Raw genomic sequence first — 27710 nt, 5'->3', positions numbered from 1 at the left:
TTAGCAAGGCCACAGTTACGATTGCTTAATTCTACAGACCAGAGCCATGTGAAACACAGCCACGGAGCAGACACAGCAATGGATAATGCAAGTTTTTCCTCCCCCATCTCAGCACCATGGAGGATTTTCCTTAGTTGATGGTATCATTTACCTCCCCAGTCATTTAAATGCCAATTTACAAAGTTGGTAAACAACTTTGATGCTGCCTGTCAAGGAAATGCCAAATGGTCTGGCAAGACCCAAAGATGGTTAGGCACTTCTGTACTTTAATTACACTCCACACTACCTCAGCTGTCACGTCTCGAGGTCTGAAATCATTCAGTAAGTTACTGATACCACATACAGATGACTCCAAGTTCACATAAACTGAAATTAAGAAGTGTTACAACTTTGGCAGGCAGGCCCTGTAGAGCAGAAATTAGTACAGCCAATGAATTCAATGTAGTCTCAAGACGTTAGCATAGCAATTGCAGAGTAATTTGAAAACTTGGTCATAACTAAACAAAAGAAACACTCCCCCCATCCCCCAGCTCCCCAAATGCAACAGCCATGGGGCTGAATTCTCACATGAGCCAATGAGCAACTCAGATTGTGAGGGAACGGGAACATTCTCCACAAGCTTAACTTCCCTGAGTGTGGCTTCACAAAGAATCAGAAATTTCTCAGCAACATCTACATGGAGATGGACAGTAACTGGTCCTCAGATTGACTTGGGAGTCTTTGTCAGCTACCAGCACTTGTGCTGTGAAGAAAGCACTCTGGAAGACAGCTGGTGTTGGGTTGTGCCTGGGTACAATCTGTCACGTGCCAGCTTTCCAGGCAGTGCGGTACCTAATAAAATGATGCCAGACTAAGCAGGAGTTGTGGCCTGATCAGTAAACTTGACTTCTTGTTTACTCTGTTATGATATAAACCTAGCAGCTGTTATTTACTGCTCAGCCTACCCCACTATGGTAGCTGTTGGCTGTTCTTCCAAACCTGGCTCTTGCCCTGCATGCTTTCTGCTCTACGTGCCGGCTCAAATTGCTATTAGTTTCCCTCCATGTGTTGCTCTGTCTACTGTATGGATTTCCTCATTTCCTTATCTCTGGGCAACCACTTGCAATGCTCCTGGGAAACAGCAGTTTGGAGCAAACACCAGTATAGTTGGTTTCTAGTGGTTGCCCTCCTTCCTTAGGGAAGAGCTGCTCCCATTCTTTCACCAGATATCCCCTCTTTCCTTGCTTGCCTTTACAGAACATCACCAAATATCTCCATGAAATGGTACTGCAGCAGCAAGGGCCTTTATAGTGGTTTGAATGAGCTCAACAGAGTAACTGAAAACACCATCACTAGACAGCTCAGCAACTTGTCAATAGGTTTTACCACATCACAGACCCAGAGCCTGTTTTTACATTGCCAGCAAAAGTACGTGTGACTTGTCTAAGAGGCCAGATACAAGCACTGGAATGGATCTTTACAGCTTGGCATTGCTGCTGCCCTCTGAGGAAGAGCAGTATGATGAGGTGGGAGAACAGCACCACAGCCTCTTTTGGTCTAATGGATAAAAAATGTAGGCAAACTATTTTTAGATGAAAGCATTCTGCTTGAATTAAACTCAGAACCAACTTGAAAAGCAAGAATTGATGCAAAAAATACATTTAGTAGAAAAATATGTTTAAAATTCTCTAAAGAGAGTTTGGAAGATGCACTTCTTTGCAGACTTACACGGAATTTAAAAATGAACTGACAATCACCACTCTCTAAACTCCAAAGACTCTTCAAGGCTGCCTGCACTCCCAGTGGAGTTTTGAGAATGCTCTGAATGAGCACAGTGATGGTGTGAAGCAGCAGCCATGTAAATGGAGAAAGCAACCATGTGTTGGCAAACTGGAGCAAATCAGTGCAAAGGAGGGATAGTCACAGCAAGAGACTTCTCAAAAATGGCCATTTTAAAAAGCTAACCTTCTTTTACATACTTTTAGTTATCCTTTGTCAGCAACAATCCTTTTCCCTATACATATTCCTAGGCTTTACTGAGGATAAAAGTCTTAAAACCTGGAGCTGGGCAGCAGAGCAGAGAGGGGAGGGCTGGGAGGAAGCCAGACTGATGTCTCCCAAAGGTTCTAGTCCAAACCAACTGGTTGTGCCAGAGATCACCCCTCCTGCCATGTTCACTCTTCAAACTGAGTTTCAGATTGACTTAATTTAGAGATAAAATTTTATTTAAAGAAAAAAAAGTTGCCTACATTATACTACAGAGACAAAGGCTGATAAAATGCACAATATGAGTGTAAAGTACTTAATTGTTAGGACTAAATTACTTATCCATAGCTACTCTGTTCAAATATTGCTATTTTTTTAGCTCAGAAAATGTAACAGTGCTACTATTTCATCCCATGAAAAATACGCTTACTGACAAGTTTTCAGGAGAAAAGTCAGTAGCAATCTGAATGCACCAGGTTACTCAAAGACTTACATGAGCACAGGTCATGTACTACCAGATCACCCAATAGCACAGTTTGATCCGGATCAGGGCTGGGCACTTGATGGTATTTTTCTAAAATTAGCCCAAAATGGAGTTAATGCCAGCTTTACATGGCTTCCTGCCAGCAGCAGGGCAATAGACCTTATCAGACCTGGCGTAAAAGCACAGCAGGACTGTAGAGATAACCTGAACCAGAATAAAGTCAATCAGTACAAATTTAATCTACTTAGATATTCTGAACACATCTCCATGAATTTAATCTAGGAAAATTATTTCTTCTTATCAGGCACTAGGAATCTTAAAAACAGATTTACTGTGTTTTGAAGCTACAACACAAGTGCAAAGTGAAAGGGCCAAACTGATAAACATCTATTTTGGTGTTTGGCACAAGCTGGAAACAAAATACGCAGCAGGAATGGAAATGGAGCTTAGCAGAGAAAGCAGTCAACAGAAAGGTCTAATAAAGCAGAGCTTCCCATCACAAAGCACTGCTCCTCATATCCATGTGACTCCTGGAAAGAGGACAAGCTATTAAGCCAGTGGGAATTATGCTCCATATAATGAGGCCAGTTATACTTATTTTACACACTACAGTGTAAAATTTTGTCTGAGGTAATAAGTGTTAGCAGCAACATAGGTTGCCTGACAAATAAAGGTGATGCAGAAAACACCCACTTAGACCAGGCTGCAGCAGTGAAGTTGGGACCATTTTCCTTCTCTTACCCTGGACGTTTCACTCAACCTCATTTGCAAGGGAACAGGATCTTCTTGCACTGAGGCAATAAACATTCACTGGGAAAGTAAGAAAAACTATCCTATTTTGGAAGCAAAAGGCATTTTTTGGACAGCTGGCATTTAATTACAGAAGTCCTGGGATGTATATTATAATAGGAAGCACCATCTTGTTGTCATGTTCTTCCCTAGGTTCTGCCTTTGGCCCCTGGACATAGTGTCTGACATGCTGAGGTCACTCACAGGTTCTAATGAAATATACATACTATATATATAGCACCAGGATACAAGTGACAGCATCTCTATAGGCAGGAATCTAGTTCATCTGTCACGCAGAAAGGAATACCTTTCCACCACTTTAGTGTCGCTGAGACACATTTTTGAGTGCTGAATTCCTGCATGCTGGTGCTTTTATTTGAACGAATGGCTGGTGCATCCCAATCAGGATTGAAGTTTAGAGAAAGGAGCCTCATGCAGAGAGATGGACAGAAGTAGGTTATAGGCAGGAATAACATAAAGCTCTCAACTCTGGCTGGAGATCCCAAGAAAATAGCCTGCATTTTCTTCTGGTGAGTTTTGAATTAAAGTTTTGCTTTCTTTTTTCTTTCCTTAAATCTGTTTTCAATAACTATGGAGCTAAAAAGTATGAAGATAATTATAGCTGTCTGTGCAAAACAGAAATGTCAGACCTCACATTTCCCAACTGACCTTTCATCAGATGAAAATTCCCACAGCAACCTTCTCCAATCACAGAGTTGGGAACGATGAAAATTTGCAAAACAGAATTCTGTCCAATAAACTTGTTCACATTGCAGACGCACAGGTAGGTGTTCGTATGATTTACGTAGGAAGAATAGCATTAAGGTAGTAAAAAAGTAATCAAACTTTAAAAGCTGTTCTATAAGAAAGCTTGCTCTGAACAACCAGAGAACAGCCTTGCTGAGGTACTGGTTGTGAAATCTGGTATGTCAGTCTTTGGGCTGCAGGAAAATGAATGACAGAAGCTGCTCAGAAAGTCTGAGATACAACAAAAAATAGTGTATTTTTAAAACATCGCTTGCCACTCCTTCCATTCATTCTGAGGTGCTGAACTGAAAGTCACCTGCAAGGAGAACATCCCCAGGCAGGAAGAAGGGGAAAAGTTCCCAGTACCTAACATTGTGATAGGAGAGTTGGCTTGTGTCAATTAAAAATGAGGGAAAGCCACGCAAAATCTCAGCCTGGCTGGAAGCAGCCTAGTACTGGATATAACAAAAAGCATCTTAAAATTCAATTATTTTTTTCCCCAAAGTACTCTGTTGGCTAGATGTGCAAATATCACATAGTTCACGTGCAGAGGGAACAGAGCACAGAAGAATGTATGTATATATTTTCAACTGGCTTGGAAAGAGATCTGGTGACTCACAAGTTCTTATTTCATACCTGACTACAACCCACACTGCAGCCACAGGTCTATCATCCCACTGAGTTTTCCCAGTATGTACAGGTTTCACCCTATAAACTGCTCCAGGCAGGAATCAGACGTGGCTGCAGTCCCTTGAGCACATTCAACCACCCAGACCAGTTTAGATCACTGTGGTGTGTGTCCAGCTGCCCTACAGCCCTCCCCTGCCCTCAGCACCAGGCAGTGAGGGCAGGGGCTGAGGGCAGAGCTGAGGACTTACTGCAGTGTCCCAGAACCCCCTGGAAGTACCTGATCATCACTCCCATGGGTACATCCTGGAGGGAGCTGAGAACTCTGCACCATTTGCATGTTGCTTTTGTCACAGTACAGCCTGACCAGGAAGAGTGGGGAGCAATTCACAGGCAACTCAGAACTTGTTTCAGTCCCATAGTCATGACAATATCTGTTATTCATTGATTCTTTATGAGAGGACTGTGGCAATTGCTAAGTCTTTTTCTTGTAACAGATTCTCAGCTGCTCTGAATCGACACGACCTCACAGATGTAAAGGCTATTACAATGACTTACAGCTGAGCATCAGGCACATTTTACAAGGGCAACACTTCCTGACTCCCCTTAAAAATGAGTCTTCAGATACAGAATTCTTTTTCCTATTTATTGTATAAAAGATTAGGATCTGTTGGGTACTGTGTAACTACAGCAGTCCAGTCTGAAGCTCTACAGACTTCTCTCACATGTCCTACTTTGTACTGAAACCTGACTTGACCTACAGTCACCGTCTCTTTAAAATAGATCACCTTAAAATTCCAGTAATGAATGTAGGTCAATTTGAACTTTTCATATATGGTTGCATGTCTTTGATGCTCTTGAGTTTTTAATTAAAAATAGTATACATTAACTGGATATGTATTGTTCCATCTGTAAAATGCAGATGCTGTTCTCAAGATAAGTACCATCTCTTTTATGGAAGTGTTTGGCTTTCATTTTGTCATTGAATATGACCAAAAAGTTGTTAATTAATTTGCCTTAAGTAGTTAAAACCCAAAATCTATTCCAAAGAATGAGCTAGATCTAAAAAGAAGTGGATCAGATTAGGTAAAATAAGAGTAAATAAAATAAGAAAGGTAATTCTTCCCATTCTCTTTTGAAAGGCAGCAATACAGTTGAAGACAAGTGGGTTTTTTCCTTCATTTTAGATTTTGCACTACCTTATCCAGTCATTTGGTTTCTAAGGCTAGATAATCACATTTCAATTATTATTTCTTACTCTTTATTTGCATTTTCATAGTGTCTTAAAAGTATTTTTGTACAACAGAGCAGGAAGATAAAGTAAGGTGCATACTGGACTACACTTTATATCCTTGTCTTTCTTACTGATTTTAATTAATCACATTCCCAAAGGTAACCCACTGAAATCAAATGGAGCAGTGCCCACATCTGTTGCCTGAAAATAACACAACCAAAACGGAGCATTTGCACCTCCACTCAGTAATCAAACTTTCCCCTTACAATTTCTGACAGAGCAATGTGATTTTCAACGAAAAAAAACAATAATTTCTTCAAATATGGCTTTCAACAAAGCACTGAGGTCTGGAAAGGTGTTGCTGTTAAAGAAGTTTGGCCAAATTGTTTTGGCTGACACCTGAAGTTAAGGAAAAAAGAGTTGGTTAATTTTTTGCAGGACTGACATTTTTAAATTCCTACCATTTTCTGACAATTGTGGTGAAAACTTTTACTGTTTTTCAGCAAGGATATTTTGCTAAATGTGTCATATAGCTCATACAAGTATCCTTTGAGGAAAGTAACTACAGTGAGAGTCAGCTGATGTCCTCGATGTTTTGTATTGCCCATCATGCCTATGAATGTGTGATGGTTGGTTTTAAACCTAAAACACTAATGTTTCCTGGATTATATTTTTATCCAGAAGCCTCAAAGCCTTTATAAACTTTCTCAACTCCCTTCTCATCACCAGAATGCCAAGCATGACCAGGGCTTGATTTACTCTTACGAACCCTGGATAGAAGCACACCAGAGTGAAGGAAACCAGTCCTTCTGAGGTCCTCCACCACAGGTCTTTCAGTATAAAATGGATAAAACAGACCACTAGGCCCTTGACTCCTTTTCTTTGGCACACAAAAACTGCAAATTCTATCTGCTCCTAGGTAAAATATTGTGATAGATGTAATTCCAGGAGACTTTCTAAGTCCAGAAACCAATTATGTCACACTAAATATGGACTACATTAGAAACAATCAGGGCAGCCGAGTAATATTTTTTAAAAATAACACACTTGCCCATTTGTATACTGTTTACATTACACTAGGTCCAAATCTGTCCAGAAGTATCCAAAATAAAAGGTGATAGAGGCTGGAGATAAAAACAAGGGCCTTAACCCCTCAGTGGGGTTCCTAGTGCTCCGTCCTCTTTGCCAAAAGTACAAGTCTTAATAATCATATGGTTGTGATTTATTATCAGTGGATGGCCACATTCTGAAAAAAACATCCCAGGGGGTCTGTAAATTGCAGATGTAACCACAGATTAATGCTCATAATCCCTGGTAAAAACTCTGCAATAACACTTCTATAACCTACAGAAATTCTCCCACTAATATTCCTAATCCTTTCCCATTGGACTTTTCTAATACTTCTGTGATTTTCAGGCAGTCCAGCAGTGACTAAACAATATTTATGATTTAAGTCTGCTGGTTTTAATTTCCAGACTACAGGGTTTTTTTCGTTTTATTTTAAGTTACACCCATACACACAAATACTACCTCCTAAATATCCAGGAAATGACCAAAAAAAAAAAAGAAAAAAAAAAGAAAAAGAAAAAAGAAGATGCCCGTGTGTCTTTTATTGCCTCTCCTACCATTGCATAGCCATCAGGACAGTTGTATTTCTTGTCACTTAAAAACAGACCTGGCCTCATCACTGCCCTTCCAGTGCTACTACTTCAGCATCACACCTTCAACTCCCTACTTGCAAAATGCGTATGAGGTGCAGGACAACTGGAAGGAAGAGACCCTTCTCTTTTTTCTCCCCCCTCTTCATTACATCACTCTTAGTCTTATTCTTTCTTCTAAGACTGAAAAGCAGCCAGTTTTCAAGTGTCCCTCATTAACTTTTAAAACCTAAGCTCTGCTAAAGAGGAGTTATTAGTTTTTTCCTGGCACGACCTGAAATTGCAATACCCATATAAGAGCACTAAATCCTAATAGCTACTCAAGGCAACCCAGGAAATACTGCTTAATGTGAGATGTGAAATTGAATATTTGTACGCAACCAGTTCTAATGTGCAGGAGTTTGAGCTGCAGGTGATTCTGCATGGTTTGGAGAAGACAAATGACCAAGATACTTTAAAAGAAACTAATCTTTTAAAAGTCAAATTTTTTGAAAAAATATAGTAAATAAATAACATTTCTGCATTGCTTATGGGAGAGGATTTGTTTATATAAATCTGCAGAGTAGAACTTCTGGCTATCCTTAGTCAGCTGAACCATCATAGCCCCATGTCCAGTCCACATCATTCACTGCAATTTGCACCAAAATCCTTCAAATCCCACTTTATACTCCAAGGAATGTTTAAAACTTTATGTCAGAGAACTGGGTGCCTTTCCTTCTGGCTTGTATCTATGTGCTTTAATGTGGGAAGAAGCAGAGGAGGTTCAGAATTCAGAAGCTGCCTTGTTGGACTGCTGTGGGCATGCTCCCTGCACTCAAGAGCTTTACAACTGGATCCTGCAGATAAATATGGGCTGCAAGGCAAGCAGTGGGGGGATCAGTTTCATACTAGAGACTGGCTGAACTAAGTGGCTTACAGGGTCGACGGCTGGCAAACACAGAGTTGAAAATATCTGGAAGGTGAACCCTAAATAGCTGTATAAACATAAACAGAGTGTCACGGCCAGATTTTGTACCTCCACAAATCACTCCAGTGCTCTGCACTTCATCAGTTTGACATCTGTACTCTTACAGTCTCTCTCTCAGGATTCTGGGATTTAATCAGTAACTGTTTGGGGGATCAAAGTGAAAGATGCAGAGTCAAATATATTTAAATTTCATTTTGACATAATGTAAGACTAAAAGATTCTAAAAAGTTCCACAAGAAAAAAAAAAAAATACTCATTTGCTCTTCCTTTCAGAGTGGAATTACAGCCTTATGAGCTCAGACTTTTTAATATATACATATTTGTAGTTTCAGTGTTACATGAACATAAAATCCCAATATGAAGTTTTGTTATTAGCTTGTTTTAAAGGTGTCTAAGAGCAATAGAATGCATTTAAAGTTCCCAGGAATTCTATGGATTTCACAACCTTCACTTCAATTTACTGTTCTCTCACTGCTCTCCTGAGCCAGAGAACAAATAAAACCTAATTTCTATTGTACAGATATTCCATCAGTAGCACAATAATGCTTTTCCTACATTTGGGGGGAAAAAAAAAAAGATTACTGCCTTCAGGGAAACTGCAACTACATCTGTACTTGGTTATATCAAGGTAACTCTGCTGATTTAAAGGGGATTATTTGGGATTTACACCATTGTAATAGAGCAGGGCATTAAAATTTGAATTTCCACTTGAATCTCAATGATCTCAATGAAACAGGATGGAGGGGAGAGCTAGAGTTAGGGCAAGGTGCTTGTTCAGTGTAATGAAGCTTTCACTGGGGCTCTGCACGATGCTCAGTGTACTCTTCATCTCTTGAACTTAAAAGATCTCTTTTTAAAAAAGTAATGTACCTTTTCCTTCCTTTCCTCCTTAAATTGATTCTCTTTCCTTCTTTTTACTAGTGAACTGCCAAAACTGCTGGAGTGAAGCCCTAGATCAATATTCCACAAAAAGTTCCCTGGGAGTGGTATGCTTAAGCAGGAGAGGGAAGGAGATCTCCTAGATGCTCTGAGGTGCGTTCACTGCTTTCATTTTAACACCAGACTCCTGAAGCCCATAGCACAGAATCCTTCCGATTCAGTGAGATCCTGCCAATATGAAGATACTTAAGTTCAGGAAAATACTTAAGGTTCAGGAAAACACTGGGGATTATTTAAGAAAATAAGAGGTGAGCTGAATGTCTCAAAATACCTCCCACAACACTTACCCTTCAGACTTCTTTTGATGCCTGCCATATAAGGGAGGTAGGAAGATTCGTGAGTGCACAGACAGAAACTTGGAACTGCAACTCCAGGATGTTCTTGGAGAATAACCTTGGGTGTAGTTCTGTGGCACGGTCAGTAGCAGCTCAGATGAAACATCAGAGATCTGCACAACACCAGCCAGGGAGGTGCCCTTTCAGACATTGCTTGCAATGTACAACTAGATCCCAAGCAGTTCAGTAACTTGCTACCTTGTGCTAGGAGTTGCTCACATCCATGTGCATATACACACTTTTTATTAATAGATTTACTTCTGGGAAGTTGCTGGAGAAGCTGAGTGCTGAACTGGGTGTGCTGGCAGACTGTGAACCACAGGATCCTCAGGCTTGGAAGAAATCTCAGATGGGTCAACCCAATCCATCATTCTGCTTCATAGCAGAAATGATCTCACTATCCCTAAACTTTCCCCAAAAGATGTGTGTCAAGCTTAGCTTTGAATATCTCAACTGATGGGACTGGTCACCTCCCTTGGAACCTTACTGCATTGACTAATTCTCCTTAGACAGTTTTTCCTAAGTCTTCTCTGTTCTGGCCTTATTGCCTAATCAAAATAATTGGTCCCTGTCCTCTTCATAACAGCACTTAAATATGTTCGCAGACATTTATGTTTCCCAAGAGTTTTCTTTTGGTCTAGACTGAACGTGACCCTTGAATTTTCCACAGAGATCTAAATGGTTGATGATCTCCCTGGGGCTGAGACTGGGGCCTGGCCACGGCAGGTAACACAGCTGTTGGGAGGACTCCACCAGGCGCTGGAATGAGCTATCAACATAATTCTGTCACTCACAGAAACAGGTTCAAACATTCCTCTATTTCACCACATTATGGTGAAATTTCAGTTTCTCCAGACCCACAATCATAGCTTATTTATTGCTGCTTTGCCTTTTGAAGCTGTCTGCTCTTAAGTAAAAGCAAATTTGGTTCTGCTCTAATATGTGGGCTTAAATGCTGTCTGCTGCAGCTAAGTGCAAGAAGCTGGTTCAGCATTCATGTTTAAAAAGGAGTGTTAACAATGAAAGCGAAAAACTTCAGTGAAATATACCTAATAAAAGATCTGGAAGTACCTGATCTATTAAGTTTATCACAGGAAAAAAAAAAAGTAAGAAAGAATTTGAACACAGTAATGCAAAATTACTTCTATAAGGAAAAGATAAGACATCTTCAACTTAGAAAAATATAACAAGATCAAATGCTGTAAGTCAGCCATATAAGATGGAAATTTTTAACAGTGAAGACAGGCTACCAAAGAATGTGTCGAAGCTTCCATCACACAGGGTTCCTCAGTCAAGACCAAGGTCAATGTAAAAGAGGCCAGTTCACCCAGACATGGAATTCTAAGGACTGTATTATGCACAAGAGATCATAATATTAATTTCTGGGAATCAAGTCCTTATTATTCAATTTGCAGGTTTCCTTATGGGAAATCAGCTACAGAATATTTGAAGGAAGACTAGACTGCTGAGCTGTGAATGAGCTTAGACTGAAATAGCAATTTCATGAAATTTTAAGAAAGGTGCTGCGATTTTTTATTCTCTCACTGGTAACTGAACACACTGCAGTTCTGGTAGGCAGACAGAAAGGGAAGACATGAAAAGTAGAAGGCTTGTCTAAGCAAAACTTAGCCTGAAAGAAAAAAAGCCCATGGCACATATGGAAACTTTCCCCAAATCTTTTTGTTTCCTATTTCTGCCCTAGGTTTGCCTTACTCCTTGAGGAGGGCCTGCTGGAACATCTCTTACTCCCATTTCTCTATCAGCACAGAAATTATGCACTAATTATAACTCTCATCTGACTAAGCACAAGAGCTCCCACTTCCCTTCTGTTTTGTTTCACTTAGTGTCTTCTTCCTCCCCAGTGTTGTACATCTGCTTTTCTACCCCTTCAAACGTGCTCCCTCCCTCTTTGAATGTCTTCCCTTTGGTTAATGGGCCGCTGGTCGGCAATCACACATTTCTGTTATTAGAAAGGTTATCCCAGTTCTTGAACGAACACTTCAGGCAATGGAATTCCTTCCTTAGCCTTACTAATGTCAAGTACTACAGTTGCTGTGGTGACCATGAGATAAATTAAATCAGGCTTTTTGGGATCTAAAATGGGTTTATAGACTAAGTATCTGTTAGCGATAGGAGAAATAAATAAATAAACTCCCAATGGTGTAGTAACTTCCAAAACATAATAGGGAAAAAATTGGCCTTTGCTGCTTGAAAACAAAGTATTAAAAGGGTATCACACTGCAAAAGCTTAAGGCTCATTAAAACATAATGATTTTGCTGCCTTTAATGTTATTAGCATTCTTGATGCTGCCAGATACTAGCTACCAGCAGACAGCAAACATTCTGCTTTCACTGTCACAATATGTGTAGAAAATATCCTCCAGCTTTAAAACAAGAAATTCCCCGTGTGTAAGTCTGGGATGCCAGGTGGGGCTGAGTGGCAAAGCTGCCGTTCGCTAGCAGGGGTAATAAAGCAAGTGTTGCTACACACAAACAGGTGCTGCTCAGAGCCTCAGAGCCCCCCCGCCACAGCCAAACAGGTGGGCAGACACTATAAACTGCCTCATTTTGTCTTATTGAGCCTAATTCTGGTGGCATTGTCAGTCAAAGAACAGTGGGATGGATTTCAAAGTTAAACAGTAACCAATAGTGTGACGTCTGGCATTTGGGATTATTTTTTTTCCTTGAAAAGATCTCACATTTAGCCTCTTGCCTTTAATTGAAACTGGCTTCAGGCTCCCGTTCAGCTCACGCACTGCTCCCTTGGCTAAGACTAATTTTGGTGAAAGTTCCTTCTAAAGTTCAACCAGGGAGCAGAGGTATGACAGTTATCCCACCAGCCAGGATATCTGAGCAACACACACTGCAGTAGTCCTCTGGCAAGCTTGTTAACCAGAAAAACTACCACATTTTAAGAGGCACATTTCCTAGTGCTGTGGAAAGTAACTTAATCAGCCCTTGTGCTGAGATGTGAGACAGGCAAGGCACAACATACAGAGTCACTGTCACAGCAGAGGCCTTGAAAGAGTCAACACTCAATACCATCTAAGGAGGCCTTTCCCAGGCCTACGTTGCCTCCAGTCACACTTGCTGTGACCGGTATTTGGCTTTACTCAGAAAAGCCCTGGTCTCAATGCTCCACAGTACCTCTGACTTTCAAGCACTAAGTGAAGCTACTGCAGGAGCTCAGCATTCTACACTCCATCAAAGCACCCTTCTGCTGGCTCACAGGACCATGTTGCAGTTTATGTAAAGAATCAGTGAAGCTATGCATGTTACTGACATCTAGTAAGTGTGAATAGAGCAGCAGTTCCAAAGAAAAGTGGGATAGGTGAAGAAATCTACCAGAAAAATCTTTCTACATTTACTAAGGTTATGCATTTATCTTGTTTCTTCACCGTTCTGTGAATGCCTTCATAGATACTTAAACTCCATAACATCTCCCCAACATGTAAATATTCATAATGGGAAAACTGAGATAGTTGTTTAAGGACTAACAAGAAAAAAATTAATTAATGAGTGTGCTTGAACCACTAGGCAACACCGCATCTGTATTAGATGAATCAAGCTGCTGCAGAACTTGATAGGGAGGGGCTGTTCCTTGGCAGAACAAAGCAGCAGAGGGTGTAATGCTCAGGAACTCCACTATCCCTTGCCCAGCACAACACTATAGTTCAGAAAAAAAAAAAAAAAAAAAAGAAAAAAAAAGATCGAAAAACAAGGCAAGAAAATAAGATCTTGGCTGATCATTTAATGAGTATCTTGAATAACTGATATTTAAGTCATGTTCTTGTTTATTCTTTTAAATATACTTGTGGTGAGCAATCATCCACCTGCTATAAATTACAGGCAACTGATAAGTCTCCATTTATGAGTCTCCAGTCAACAGCACTCATACTACAAAAAAGCGCAAAAGAAAAGTCATCCATAACCAACAGCATTTTTCCAGAGCTAGACCACAGAGAAAAGTTTCCAAAGCAGATATACAGCAGATTTCTTGAAAACTTAGCCCCTCAAAAAGGAGTCCCAAAGGGTTAGGCAATTCAAGACAATGAATTTCACTCTCCATCCGTTAGGTTGTAGTTCTTTACTAGATGTAACTTCAATACTACAAAAAGATGAATCTGTATGCTTGAAGCCTGTTCTTTTTAATCTTAATGAGTTTTGATTTTACACAGTGTGGAACCTTATCCAGAATAGCTTTAAGAATTGAAAGGAGTAAGATCAGAGAGTTGAGAATATGAGGTGGGGTTTTATCCAATGTATGACTAGATATTTCCAACTAGTATACACCATGTTAAGGAGAAGAAAGTGAGGCATTAAAAAAAAGTAGTATTTTTATAGGAGATCTTCACAAACATGTTACCTCTGCTGACCTTAAGATAAAAGGTAAAAAGGTTAAGGCAATAATTTGGAAATTATTAGCCTGAAAAAGAACCAGTGACCCTGTTAGGGTTCTTCCCAGATTTCTCCAGCATAGCTTGTAATTCCTGGGAGATCATTTGAGCCGTGCAGAAACCTTTCTTAGTCAGAGTCAAAATATTTTTCTGCCTTTGTGGTGGCTCTCCGAATATATAAAATGTGGAGTTTCCTTTTGTTCTACCTCCACCCTTAGCTGGGGAGGGTGCCAGAGTAGGCTTTCATTCATGGGATTACAGATTTTCCAACCATATATTGTACTGGAAAGAATAATAATTGGGATCAACTTATCCCTAACATATCCTTTCCAATTTAAGGGTTTGACCATTGAACCATTAAAATGAGAGACTGTAAAACTACACTTGCTGATGAGCTTTTCCCTCATTAAGGCACTTGTTTCTAAACTTTTGAAAGAAGATAAAGTAGTTGGGTGAGAAAGCAAGTGAGGGAGGGTGTGCAAGCATGATTGATTGATTGAATTCACTCATTAACCTCACTCCTAGCTAAAGGCTACAACTGCAGGACTGAGAAGTCATGCACTCTTACTTTTTCTGCCTCAATAAATGTTGCATTCCCCATGAGCTCACAGCCTGCCCTCCCCGTACACAATGCTGAAAGGGAACTTCACCAGCAGCTTTTGGTACCTCACTTCAAATCCCCAGTCTCAGCTGCCCTCTTTTTGGGCAGCGCAGCTGTTTAACACACACTCTGCTTCCTCTGTGCTTCTCCTCCCTCCCCAGTTTTCCAGGAAGAGAAGACTTCAGCTCCAATCCATGATTTTATGCAATGTTTCTATGACAGAACTGTAAATATAAGGAGATTGTTAAGAAGGAATAAGCAGAGTGACACAAATCTGACTCTGACTGACATAAATCAGGACTCAGTCAGCACTTGCATTCATTCGTATTTAGTCCATGTGCCCAGCCCTAGAAACTTAAATTTCCTTTAAAATAAAAACTAATGTACAGCTACAGGTACTGTATAGAGTATATGTTCAGCATGCATTTTGCAGAAAGACAAACTGTCAGAATCTGGATGCAGCACAATATGCTTCCGAAAAAGAGGGGCTGCTGATGATTTATGGATCAGACAACCCTGCTGGAGCAGGAGAGATGTCTTGGTCTCTCATGTGCAACAGCGGGGCCAGTAACCCAGCAAAGTCATGGGCCCTTGTCAGCCTTTTAAAAACCTTTCCTGCAGATGCTGCTCTTTTCACCAGCAGCCAGATGAAAGCTGAGAGCAGGATTCGACCCCCATGCACTGCCAGCCATGCTAAATGAAAGCCCAGGAGCCTGACAAAAGCACAAGCAGCACTGTCTAGAATTAGACACACCAGTAAAACTACACGTTGACACATACACATCACCTTAAGGAGCTCAGATTATTGCTTTGGCCCCCCCATCCCCTGTACACATGTAACTACCAGCATTAAGCACAGTTCACTAGGCTGTATTTTTGGTGTAACAGTGTGAGCTATTGTCAATCTGAGCTTAGTTAAAAAGGCAAATGGTATCTCAAGGAGCAAGCTGACCCCATTATCAGACCCTTAGGGAGGTGAGACAGCAGCCAGTGGTGGAGCCAGCCAAAATGCCTGAGCTGAGGCCAGCTAAGCAGACAGCCAGGCAAATCCAAAGGTGCTGGAAAAACACATTCTGGAGCACAGTGTCTGGGACCCCAAGCTCCTACACACACCCTGCTTTAGTGGATATGGGTGTTGGCTGGAATATAGCAGCCCAGAAGAGAGGGTGAGCAGGGAAAGCAAGTTGGGCTGGACTTACATAAGAGGCCTACTGACTTTTTAATGACTTCGTCATTTGGAAGCAGCAGGTATGTTTACCAGAACATAATCTCCTATTTTACAGTAAAAGGTTTTACAAGGAAAGGACATGTGAAGGGGGATCTTACAATATACCCTTACAGAAGTCTACAAGACTTCAATAGGCAGCACAAGCAAAGTGTGATGTACCTGTCTCCTTGAAGTCTTTACAAGCTTTATTCACGTGGAAAATGTGGTTTATCTCTGCAATAGTTACTCTGACAAAATTACATATCTAAACTAAAAAGGCAGCAAAGAAGAAAGTGAAGCCATTTTTAAAAGTTTAAATCTTCCTCATGGAATGCAAAAGACATAGATAATTACTGCTTGTCTCATTTTTAAACTAATGTCAGATCTCTCCCGAAATATAGATATATATTTTTATTTACTATTTACAACAGACAGTTAAATTAAAACCTGGATAAGTGTTTTTCTAATTTTAAAAACAAACCAACATTCACTCATACAAACATAGTTCACCTGTGTATTGCTGCAAGGAATAAAGCACAAGAAATTTCCAAGCGGCCTGCTGAGTCAATCAGACATCAGAGAGGCCTTAATCAGCATAACTTTCCAGGCTGATAACTTCAGAGTCACTGTGTAACAAATGCTAGGAAAAAAATAATGAGCTTGTATTTGCTGATACTATTTTAATGGAGAATAAATATAACATACTTACTTTTATAGAAGCATAATCCATGTACTGAACCATAAAGCCACCTTTTTACTAGTTTCATTTTTTCTCACTGTGGCTGACCAAAAATCTAACAGCAACATTATCATAAATCAGTATCTTCCATTTTGGCTACAGGAAATGGACACGTTTCTGCCTTCCACATAGATTTTCAAGTTTATATCTAAACTAAAACATATATAAACAGGTCTGGAATGAACTAAAAGAAAAACTCCAGATTTGTCATGGATGAGGCAAATAATGCATTTTCTAACCAGCTGGATGTTTTAAAGTTGAGACTTCAATACTAGAGCTAGAACGGGCAGACAAAGATCTTTTTAAAAGGACTGTAACAGACACATGAAGTTATGCTAAACACACATGTAAGTAAAAAGGGATCAGTTACTGAATCATGGCCACAAAAAAGTGACCATAAACTTCTAAAGTAATCACATTCTAAAAAGAACTCCAAAGCCTCCCTGGATACCCTGGATTTTATTATCAAATCATTTGCAGTTGTGTAAGACATGAGTCAATATGAAAACACTGGTGTAAAAGCAGGTAAGAGGGGCTACTTGTTACAGATTATAGTCTTTCAGCTCCCTGATGTTGATCCTAGCCATCACTATGTTTGACAGAAAAGGAAACAGATTAATCTCCTTTGCAATAATACTTCAATGCTACCTGTAAGAAGTGCTACGTGCAGTAATAGAATAGCACCAGTTCTACCTTCCTTTAAAGGCTTTTTTCCACATTTCCATGTACACCCAGTTACACTGCTTCAACAACAACAAAATACTGGAAGACTCCCCTCTCTCATGCAAGGAAGCTGCAGTTGTACACTGAACGATCAGGATAGCTTTGGCTGTCCATCTGGCACAACTGCACACCCATCCAGCTGGGGAAAGCAATCATGGAAAACTAAAGATACGCCCGAACACGTACACTAGCACTGAGTGGGCCCTGAAGGATTTGATGAATGAAAAGTACTTAGTATTGTGAACTTACGTTTGATTTCCACTGTTTGAGGAATAAGGCTGACCTTTTGGTTACCAGGCAACCTAGGGAGATGGGAACCAAGAAAGTGTGTGTCACCCAAACGAAGGGCTTGAGTCAGCTATTGCTCAGCAACTTATGGACCATCTGCTGTCTGGATACACATCCTGATTTAAAACTGGTCCCCTGCCAAGGAAATAGAATGAAGTCTGAACTACTTCTTCCTGAAAATAGGATTAAGGAACTTTAAGAGAAAGGAAATACTGTATCATCTTGATATACCACTATGAAAATCAGCTAAAACCCAGGATATCATACTTAGACTAACAGAGACAAATGAACTGTGAGTACAAGGGGCCTAGAGAGAATCAGACTCTCCCACCAGTTTTCTCCAAGGGATAAATTCCCATCAAAATTCAAGAATCACTGCCTGATATAAAATGAGAAATGTCAATGAAAAGATGAAAAACAGAGGCATTTCATCATTGACAAAAGCTAGTTATTTTTTATAAAGCTTCACTAGGTTTGTAATCTGTATATACCCACTGCACTTGTAAATTAACCTGCTAGGAACAGAACTAGATACCACTCTGTGCTATACAGCTCAGAAAGGTGCTACTAAGGTTATTCCTTTAGCTGAGGGGTCTGTTGCCAAGCTTCATTTTTTTTAAAACTGGCTGAACACCTGTGGACATTCCCACTACTTGCAAAAAAAAAGAAGTTCTGGGGAGAGCATGGAGCAATGGACAATGCCAAAGAGGCACAGAGAACACAATGATTAGTGCTAAAGGAATTAACTGTCTTCCTTGTAACCAAAATAAATCCTGTTACAGGTAATATATGCAGAACCTAGGATTCATATCAACATTTATAATCTGGAATTTCATGCTCAGGGTAAATAATGTGCTCCTCCTAACAAAATGTGGTTGCCTGTCTTGGGATTTGATATCAAGACTGTGGTCAATTTCCTTACAGATTACTTCAGGCTTTGCAACTGCTTTGCACAGCCTGAGGGCCACTCCTGCTAAATGTATCTTCCTCCTTCTGCAGATCTCTGAGGCTTTACCAGGAAACAGGGAGATTGCTGAAATTAGATGGCAAATTTATAAAGCTGAGGCTATACAACTCTTAAAAATACCTGCCAAGGTAAGTTCAAACATTGATCTCTAATATAATGATAGTTGCAATTGGTGAAACATCACAGTTCAGTTCAGCAAGGATACATTGGCCTAATCCTAATTTGATTAAACAGTTTACATCCTTCAAACTAATTAACAATTCACTAATGAACCGATCACATTGATATGACACAGGACAACTCTACGTTGCTGGTAGCAGCTGTAAGGCCTACCAGAGATGACAGCTCCTGTGCTGTACCCAACCGTCAGAGAGAGATATCACAAAAATGGCAAAAACTGGGGAATTACTCAGAAAGGGAGCTTTAGTATCAAAAGAAAAGCGTTTAGTCTTTTTTCTTCTTTAATGAGCAAACTAAATTTAAGCCTTTGGCTGCAAAGGCTCTAAGGATTTTTTTCCTGAACCTGTTTCTACAGTCCCAGTATCAGGTTTATAGTTATAAAAGTAAAATATAAAGGTAAATAGGCTGGAATAAAGGCATCTACCGGGAAGGGAGAGGAAAACAATCAGTGCCAGAAAGTAACCCAATAAAAAAACTCAGATGCATTTCCAAAGTAGCCATTGTCCTCAGCTAGGAAAACATCACTCACAGTATTAATATGCAATTTTTAATTAAAAATTGAGTATCAACTTCACTTTAAAAGCAATTTGACTTGCAAATGAACACATGAAACAGTGAAAGATTTTAGGAGAATCTCCAATACTAATTGTCAACTTTTCAGCAACTCAGCTGAATTTCAGCATTTGAGCATATGATATCCTCAAACAGGAGAACAGAATCTTAGCCAGAAGCCTCTGAATAGTACAAACATTTGTGGATTTTTACAAGGCAGGTAAAGACCTAAATTATGTTGTTAATTAATTTTATATTTCCTTTGGCTACCCAAAGAAACCTGGAGCTGTTCAGCATTCATTGAGTGATGGGGGTTTGCCAAGTATTCAGGTATGCTATTAACAGAACAAGCCAGAAGACCTGAGATCACACTTTCTGTAATACCTACAGGGAAAAAAAATCACATTCAAAGCAAGTACATGCAAAGCAAATACATATACACATGAGGCAGAAAGGGAGACAGGAGTACTGAGGCACTGGAGACATTTAAAAACATGTAAAAAACTCGAAACTAGCATTAGTCCAGAACTAAGATGACAAAAACAAAACTATAGTTCAATGACAGTAAGTACCAAGTTGCTCCAAAGGAAAAGATTTAAAAGAAGTTGAGGACAAAACACTACATTGATCAACTTTCAAAAGATACAAGATATGGTTTGTGCTAAGCACACACTGTCCAAATAGGTTACATAAGACTTAATTGATTTTTGTAATTAAGAATGGCATAATAAGCCAAACTTTCCTACATATCTACACTGTGTAGGTGTGATGCCCTGGAGAGAAAGAGACAGATGCAGTGAGTACAGGCAGGACATTAAATAAGACTATTTTTACCTTCAAAGCTGCTTTCCTGTCTCCTTTTAACCTGCAGTCTTTTTCATTTTTCTTAAAAAGATCTTGTAATTGAACTGAAGAACATCTGTGTTCATGTGAACTTTACAGATACTTAAACCCTGATTACCATACATAAGGATTCGCTTCTCTCTTCACTGATCAGCATAAAGCAACAGCCATCTCTTCTTTAAGGCAAATTTAATTTATCACAATCACTGTTGCAGCTTCTTTTCATAAATGCCTCTGCTATTTTCTTTGAAGAAAAACTAAAGGAAGACTTCAAGCACCTTGCTCTAATCTGCTCTTCAAAATTTGAATTTGAAAAGCATTGGCCTCTTTAATGTTGGCCATTCAAGAACTAGCACCTTATCCAGTCAAGCATTTTGAGTCACAGCTTTAAAAATGGATTGATCATATATTGTTGAAATTGTCTTTAACTGGTATAATTCATTCAGCTGAAAGAACTTAATTCCTGTTTAGGTAACATGCAGGTTCAACTACTTTCATCTCCAAGTTTTATGAACTAAAAAAAATTTCTCTTAATTGCTAAGAAATTGGACACAGGAATAAGGTTCCATATGTCTCTCTAATATCCTGCATTCTCTGCCTCTGTTGAAGCCTTAGGTGCAGCAGTTCCAGATTTTAAATGAGAGGGCCAATGTTAACAAGACACAATCCAACTACACATGTTCAGAGACATGAATAACCAGCTGAGACAAACGGCCTTGAAATTACATGCTTACGGGAAAAAGTTAACTTGTATATTAAAACATACAAACCCTGCTTTATGGTCCCCGAAGAAATGGATATAAATGTGCAAGTGCACAGAACATTTGCATCGTTCTCCTGCCCGTGATCTGTTACAGTGCAACACAAGTCTGGGCTTGAGGCAACTCTGTTCCTACGCCAAAATTGTATGGAATGCACAAGAAGGTCAAGACTAGGAATTTATGTGTTTTGCAGTTATTTAGAAATTACGGGAAAGAGAACTTGGCTACTCCTGGCATTGCACAGGTGTATTTAACTGAGACCGTTCTTTGGGTCAGACTGTTTCAATAAAAATTCCACTTTATCAGAAGCAATGGCCCTGTGCATGCTGTTATTAGAATAGAAAAGACAGGTCAATGTGGGGAGAGGAACTAAGGGATCACCTTCAAAATTATTTCTTTGCACCATCTTTCTACCAGTAAAGTCTAGGCTTGATGTTAGAGGATCGTTATCTGAAAGGAAGATAATTAATGATAACGTATTAAGTCTGTGTATGTGGAAAGAACCTAGAAATATTACTGTACATTTTCATTTGGTTGTGAAAACACTCAAAAGTCATCACAGGAAGTATCATTTGAACTCTTCACTGTATAACGAATAAAATGTTTCAGGAGCTAAGCAAACCTAAACTGTCACATTTTTGAAGTGTATGTTGTTATTATTATTATTGTAAACGGATAGTGTCCTCTAACCATAGCAGTGTATCTGGAAACAATTAAACAATTAAAATAGCTGTGCGTCAGAATAAAAATTCATAGACCTAATGGTGCAGGAATTATCAACAAGTGTACTAAGTGTAAGAGAAGTAGGCTCAGCACAGCTGCTTAAATTTGTTTAAACTAACAGACGAGACGTAGCAGCAGTTTTAAAATGCTGAGGCTGCCAGAGCAATAGAAGTCAGCTGAAAACAGTGTTGTTCTATAGAGGAGGGAGCTCCACCCTACCTGAGATTTAAAGGAAGACCTATAGGCTCTACTACTAATGAGGTGTTAGAAGACACCATAACCCCTGGCCAAAGCATATTAGCACAAACACGAACGCTGATGTACCACATTGGGACTATACAAAAAAGATTCATGCATAGTAAAACTATCCTATAAACACAAGATTTGTTCAAAAAGGGCCAGGAGGACAAGGCTGGGAGATGACACAAGTAAAATGGACAGATGGAACAAAGGAAACATGAGAACATGCAGATGAAAAGAAACTGTCCAGCCAAGTCTCAAAGATAAGCATTAGGCTGACCCTGAACAGCTGTCAACGACATGGGACTGTCAATGTTTTGTGCTCTCAATATTGCACCTGTGCAAAACACTACTCCACATTCTTACTGTTTCTTGGGAATTAGACACAGCGACAAGTTTTCTAGCTTTCAAATTAAGGAGTTAGTTTTTCCTTTTGAAAAAAAAAAACAACAAAACAAATGCTGAAGAAATCCTTCAAAATTAGTGGCAGCTCATGAAAAGTTTCCCAACAACAGCTTTAAAAAGTAACACATCCAGCTTTGTGGGCAATGGAGCAGACTTTCCACAATACAGCGTGTGCTACTCCAGTAGTAATCTGTCAATGCATGGAAAGTTAGCAGTGTCTGGACAGCCCAGGGGTGGGTAATGCAACACAGATGATTTCACCTTTAGGTCTCCAGTTCAAAAAAATACTGCCCACAAAGTGTCATCACCTGATAGTTTTTACTACGTCTATTTACAGAACAAAATTTCCCAAAGGGCCAAACTGAGATCAAGAGTTTCTGTCTACTCCCTCCCTCCTCTTGCTCACATTGTGTCTATGCTCAGGAACAGACCTCCTCTACAGATCTCATATTGTAGACAGACTGCAGATATGATGGAAATAAAGAACGGAAGACTGAAATACGTTGTCAAAATTCAGTGAGTCAGACATAAAAGTGATTCTGACTCCTAAGCTGACGACATTCTTACTGGTGTACCTCCCCCAAAAGGCAAAAACATATGCAGCAAGATCTGAGCTCCAGCAGCATCAACATTACTAGACAAGTGCATATTTTCCTGTTGGCCCCTCTGGAATAGGACTGATACCTCCCAGGAGTGCTACCTCCCTTTGCATAGGCTGCAGAGATGATCTGTGCACACAGGGAGCAGATCTGGGATTCCCTGGCATGCAACAGCCTGGACGGAGCTGCCACTTGGGTGTCTGGGAATCTTGGGCAAAAATTTAAAAAAAAAAACAAACACAACCAAAACCCTCAAAGCTCATTTTTACCTAGACAAAGCATCCGCATCCAAGATGTAACAACCTGAGAACAGTGTCTTTCATAATTATTTGATTCAAAGGAGCAGAAATCCATGCTCCCACTCTGCTCTCCTAATACCAGAACCACCTATGATTATGATTATATATAACATCAGTAAAGAAACCCTTGCATTAATTCCTTCTAACTCTAAAGATGCCCTTTCCAGGTCAAGCTGGCAGGTGGGCAGGAATCCTGCTGAAGCTTAGATCACAGTATCCACCAAACACTTCCCATGGATGCCAAACTCATTCGTTCTAGAGAATTACACCCTGTTCTCAGTAAAATAATGAAAATAATAAAAAAGTACTAGGAAAAAAAATATGAAAGGGAGCCCATCCAGAACAAAGCATCAACAGCATCAAAGAGCTCTGGATTATCTCTCCATATAATCAACTGTCTCATCTCACCATTCTGCAATAACAAGCAGTAATTCTCTCACTACAATTCTATTTCCACTGTAAATCATTTCAATTCTGACATCTTCACTGAGGAATAAATAACATGTGACCTTATCTAACTTCAATGTGGTATTAATTTTAACAGGAAAAAAAAGTGGTTTATGAAATTCAGGAGCTTAGGGTAACTGGGGGGATATAGGTCTGCCTCAGAGGGTAGCATACGGATTTAATTTTCCCTACATTTTTCACCAAATTCTAGGAACTACAATAATGTTTTGCTATAGGGTGGCACAAAATCATAATCTTTGCTAGGAGAATCAGGGGTCTGGATGATGCACTGGGCAGGAGAAAGAACAGTTGAAAAACAACTGCAAAACCTTACACAGACTTGATTTCTTTCCAAGCTTTTCATGTAACTTGCAGAACCTTTGAAAACAATTATTGCTTTCTTGTTTGAAAAAATAAGAATATGCTCCTATTATGAAAAACAAATAAAGCCAATTCTGCTTCCAGTTATGCTGTTGAAGTGTGGAATGAAGCTCAAGAAGTTAAGCTGCTATGATCCCTTGTGAGACCTTTCAGCTAATTTGTCAAAAAATTTTGTGATTCTTCAACAGGAACTTTCTGAACTTCAACAGGAAGGAACTCCTCCACCCTACAGATCTTCCTGTCTTTCTATACATACAGTTATTCCTCTTCTGTTGCTTGTTTTCTCCAAAACATGTTAATGCCACGTAGTATAGACTGTTGCATACCCGTATCTTAAACAAACAAACAAACAAAAAAAAACACAAAAAAACCCCCACAGAAAATATTGGCTTGAATTAGCACTAACACACATGGTAAGGACAACCTGGGGACACATGCACACAACTGCAAATTTTATAGGTACATGAATGAGAAACCTCATTTATTCCATCGCTCTTACTCGTCCTATTGAAAAAACCAACAAACACCTTCATTGTCTCATTTTAGGAAGTTTCCAAATATGTTATCTAAAACACACTTACTCTTGTTAGTCTTAACACCTTACTATTAATTTTATTGCATGTCCTCTAACTCTTGTATTGTGAAAAAAACAAAACAACACAAGAATAATTTCCTGGTTGCCTGTAACACACTCCTCTCTGCACTCCCTTTAACCATCTTTCCCAGTCTGGACAGTCTGAGGCTACTCCAGCTCTCCTCCATTCTGCACCTCTCATTATCCTTGGCTTTTAAAAAGATTTTCTAGTTCTCTTACAAGCCAAGTAAGTGGGAACTAGAACCTGGTAGAGATATGAGTGTACCTGGGATCTACAGAAGAGACTGTGTTGCTTTCATGCTTTTTTCTGATTCCTTTCCCCACAATTCTTAACATGCCATTTGTGGTTTTGATGCCTGTACTGCTAAGTAAGCACTAAACCATCACTTTCATAGACTTCAGCAAATCATGACTATCTGGTAAGGATTTAAGACTGTATCTCTTTATGTATCCACACTGGCATGCTTTTTTAATTTCATTCACATCAAATTTATCACTGATGAAAACAGAAGGTGTTTCACTTAGCAAGCACCATGAGTGGGATGTGACTATTTCTGCTGTTTGACTCAAGTGCTTTATGGTATATGCACCACTCTGGGATTTAACAGAATGACCCAAACTTGTATCCTTAGTGGAATATTCACAAAAAGCTTGTAAGAAAGTCAGTTTGCCTGCAGTGGGTGGGATACAGCCAAAAAGCCCAAATTCACAGTACTGTTACTTCCCTGATGGCAATGAAATATATCACAGACAGATTTGCCTTAGAACTTTCACCAAGCAAGACAGTAAATTCAGGAGGAAGCTGTGGTGCCAGGTATACAAAAGCAGGACACAAAATAACACATCAATGTAGGACAGGGGGCCAGAAGCAATTAGATGGAGATCATCTGATCAGCATAACAGATAGTAATTTAAGCTGCTATCAAGTTTCTGGGAATGGGAGAAAGAACTTTAAAGAACAAGGCTTGGTTTGCAGGTCTTTTAATATACTTTCTTCATCAGGTGCAACACCTAAGAAAGCCTGACTATAGGAATTCAAAAGTGTAGTGAATGTGTGGAAAAAAAAAAAAACACAACAACAAACCACACACAAAACAAACAAACTAAAAAACACCCACACCAAAACCTCTAGAAAAATTCATCAACAAATATATGATGAGGTCTCTCAGTAAAAACAGGTGTTTTAAAAATCACTGGCCATTACCATATTTACTAGATGTGGATAGAAACAAGGCAGAGATTTTACACTCTTCCTTCACTCCAAGAAGGCTGCATGTCATTTTGCAGCCAGTTTCATCAGCTTCCATCGAAGCAGCTGTGACCACTTCCATCAGTGAGCTCGACTGTCTCGAAAAGCATGGTTTTCTATCAGTAGGAAAAAAGATGAGATTTGGATCACCTCACCTCCCACAAAAAATCCTGTGCCCTGTCAAAGCCAAGACAAGCACTTTTTCCTCCTGAAAGCAGACACATCTCCCCTTCAATTATTGATGTAAAAAAACTCAGCTCCAAAAACAATATCAAACATAGTAACACAAAGGCTTATGGAAGGTAGGACTCCTTACACACCATCTCTCCCATTGTGCCCACCAAAAACTCCTTCAATAAGTGCAGGAAGGGCATCCTGCTGGACTATTAAAGAGCTTGGAGCCAACAGTCAACACATGAGGTAACCTCATTATCCCGTGCCTAGTGCCAAAGGCAAAACAGGTGCGAGGATACCAAAGCAAGAGGAAAGCACAGCCTGTTAATAGAAATCTGCCATTTTAAGGCCATTAAAATATTTCCAAATGTTCAGAGAAAAGCCTCACAGTGGAGCAGACATTTATTAATGGAAAAGTAGAAGAAAAACATGAATTGCTGGAAAGATGCATCATCCTTAAGACAGAGCTTGGTTTTGCCCTTTTTGGGTTCAGGCTAACAACACTAAGACATAAGGGCTTGAGTTCCACTTTCCTCCCCACAGTGAGGAACAGGAAAGAAGTCACTGTCTTTTTTGTGTCACATCACAAAGTTTTTCATTTCAGGTAATGGAACACTGTTACCTTTTTCAGACTCAATAAATAAGATTGCTCAGCAGGAGAGATCATACAACTGCCACCTTGCCCCTTCAACTTCCACCAGTCCATCATTTCCAGTTCAGATCTGGAAATAACTGCTATCAGAAATAACTACTGACCAGAAGCAAATTCTGGTGAAGTTAGAGAAATAACACAGCTGCAGAGTCAACGTGAGAATCACACCTTTTTCTTAAGCAATCACTACAATCAGATCCTGGAATGAGTACCCGGTATATTGAAGTATCTGGCCTAGAAAATAAATACTAGTAGAGTTCCAAAGCCATAGTTTTACAGCATTGCTTTGATAATCTGATACATTTCTCAGACATTTAATGTCAGAATGCAGCTGAATTCAGTTTTGTGCATTCCCTCACTTCCCACACTAGAATTACACAATGCTCTTGCATTGACTACAAGGTACATTAACACCTTAACATCACTCTTTGTGAGCAACATTCTTCTGAGACTGAAAACCTCAGGTATTTATTAACAAACACTTTGAAGAAAAAGACATTAAGTTCCAGAACTGCCATGTAAAAATAGCCACCTATTTCAGGTTTGTACTCAAAACCCAACTTATTTGCAACAAAACTTACTTCCACAAGCCACTTGCAGATGCTGCATGACTCACTGACGTAATTTTGATTTCACAGGATACCTGATGTCCAGAACTTGTAGTATGAAGACCACATATGGTTTTTATGTATACATTTTATTTATGTATTTCAGTGAAGCCACAGGGTTTGCAGACTGGACTTCTACTGGACTGGATGCATGTATGTGAAGGGAGCACCTGAGAGTCCAAATCTTGTAAGAAATCTTTACTAGCATTTTCAACATTTTTTCACATTTGAAACACAACAATGCTGTCCAATTAGTCTTTAGCAGCCATGATAAATTGGTTGGCAAGTATACACATACAGAAAGTGAAGGCTAGAGGGGAGTGGAAAAAAGGATA

The 27710-nt window shown here is 39.6% G+C and overlaps 1 long non-coding RNA gene across 1 annotated transcript; it reads left to right on the top strand.

Moving 5' to 3' along the window:
* Positions 1-3544: 3544 nt before the first annotated feature.
* On the top strand, positions 3545-24086 carry LOC127389462 (uncharacterized). The gene is made up of 4 exons (XR_007890643.1): positions 3545-3768; positions 9393-9503; positions 18700-18795; positions 20852-24086. It is a non-coding gene; the product is annotated as an uncharacterized LOC127389462 (long non-coding RNA).
* The last annotated feature ends 3624 nt before the right edge of the window (positions 24087-27710 follow it).

The sequence above is a fragment of the Apus apus genome, chromosome 12 (assembly GCF_020740795.1).
Source record: "Apus apus isolate bApuApu2 chromosome 12, bApuApu2.pri.cur, whole genome shotgun sequence".
Classification (NCBI taxonomy): Eukaryota; Metazoa; Chordata; class Aves; order Apodiformes; family Apodidae; genus Apus; species Apus apus.
The sequence above is the reverse complement of the archived record's forward strand: the minus strand, read 5'-3'. Positions and strand labels throughout refer to the sequence as shown.